Consider the following 2,263-nt stretch of genomic DNA (forward strand, 5'->3'; position numbering starts at 1 on the left):
TCGGCAAAGACACGATTTGCCGAGTGTAATTCTTTGCCCTGTGCCGGGCACTCGGCAAAGAGTGGTTTGCCTAGTGTTTATGCTTTGCAGAGTGCCACGTGGGCAGACACTCGGCAAAGAGCCTCTTTGCCGAGTGTGCGATTTTTGCCACTCGGCAAAGAGGGCACACTCGGCAAAGTACTGGTTTCCTGTAGTGAAAGGCCTCCAACAGATTGTCTATCTCCTTTTGTAAAAATAGCCATGAGCTATTCCTTGAATTTCGCCCGTCATACATAGCCAGCGCTCGCTTGCCAAATCATCATTTCTCCCTCGCACGACATCGCCCTCTTGGTCTCTCCCACGCACGCATCGGCCTTTCGCGCATTTTCTTTTTCTCCCGAGCACTGCCAATCTTGCCATCCCACGATCAACCGCCACGCCGTCTGGTTGCACCTCTTACGTCGTCATTGCGTGCCGCATCACTGCTGGCGCCAAGCAACGCTACCAAGGATGCACATGTGCAGCTCTGGCCTGTGCTTCGACAATGTCCGCTCAGGCTTTGCTGCCGGTGCTGGCTGAACCATCGCGCACGCAGTGGGGCTGCCGGTATCCATTGCGCATGCAACACCGACGCAACGCAGTAGCCGCCGCTGCTCGCCATTAAGGTCTAGCTCGACTAGCTCGTCCTCTCCATCGCTCGCGCCATTCTCTGCTGGACTACACCTCAAGGCCCCTCCACCTCTCTGCTCCTACGAGTCAGCCCCCAACCCTACATCAACTCTTGACTTGTGACTGCCGGCGATGGCGGCACGGACGACGCGCACAAGGTGCTCGACGCCATGCTCAAGCAGTCAAGCAGGTGTGCCACAACTAGGAGCCGAAGATGGCGTGGTCGCATGACGTGGCAATGGAATTCTTTTACGAAAGCTGTTGGATTAGTCTAATGTTTCCGTGGGTGTTGTATTTTATAGAATAGCTAAATTAGGAGATTTAGAAAACAATTTTGGCTAATCTCTTGGAGTTGCTCTAAAAGATCATTCTTGTGCTAGTGGCTGCTACTGTATGGCTTTATCACAGCCACATGGTAATAAGGCCTAGTTATGAAATTTGAGACTACTTTTTCCTATTGTCGTTCACTTGTTTGTTCAACTAATCAATTTGTATTACAATTAATTTTGTTGGTTGATTTTTGAATTAGAGTGAAATTGTGAAAGACATCAATGTTATCAACATCGTCATACCTTAATTTCTTTTCGTGCTCCACCGTTGTAACCAGCTACTCATCTCTAGTGTACATGACACATGTATTCTCTCCTGTTTTTTTTTCCTACTTTCCAATTATATATTTCTGCAGCAACGCGTGGGGTATCATCTAGTTATATAAGTTTTTATTCCCCAGAATGATTCCCACCTCACAACAATATTAAACGACTTGATACGTTACAGAAAAAAGCTGGATCATGGCACTTTATTTGTATGGGATCAGCGGTACCTATTCCACCACAAAAAGCTTTCTTTTAAAAAAACTTCAGGAACCGATAGAATAAGCCAAAAAAAATTATTCTGACGATTAAATTCTGGAGTTTGTTTTTCAAAAAAAATTGTTGAATCTGATGGAGTAAATTTAAAATGTTTTATTCAAGTGTGTAAGTTACAGACTTTGTTTTATTTGAGAAAATGTCATGGACTTTTCTTAATCTGCCGAACCCAGTGGAGTAAAAATGATTTTTAATTAAAAGGAGCAAGATAACCAAAATTTCCCATGACCAAATTCTGGCTATGTTGTTAAAGTGGACAGTGATGGAGGGATTATCATCAGCGAAAGAGGTCCTTGCCTACATCCTCTCCAAAAATTCAGTGAAGAGAGTATATGTTGCTTCTGCTGCCCATACGGTGGGAAGCGAAGAAACACACAGCTATTGCGTGCTCATGTGTGTCAGTGTATGCTGCAGAATTAAAGAAGCCTGAAGATGTGGTTCAAAAATACCTAATCACAGACCAAAGGGAACATATGGACATGGCCACCGGAAGGCAAACTAAAACTGAACTTGATTGTGGATGGATATAATTGTAGGACGTCTCATGGCACGCCTGCCTTCCCCATTTCAGTTGCTGATTCGCTGCACCAGGTAGATGCACTTAGCACAAACTTTTGAAGGCTCAGTCCCGCTGCAGAGAGGAACACTTGACTACTATGATAACTAGTGCAGGCTTAAGGCCGTGCTTCATCTCCAGCTACATCATCAATAACAGTATGTTATCGCCTAGCAGTACCACCACCTTT

This window comes from Sorghum bicolor, chromosome 9 (assembly GCF_000003195.3).
Source record: "Sorghum bicolor cultivar BTx623 chromosome 9, Sorghum_bicolor_NCBIv3, whole genome shotgun sequence".
NCBI classification, from domain to species: domain Eukaryota; kingdom Viridiplantae; phylum Streptophyta; class Magnoliopsida; order Poales; family Poaceae; genus Sorghum; species Sorghum bicolor.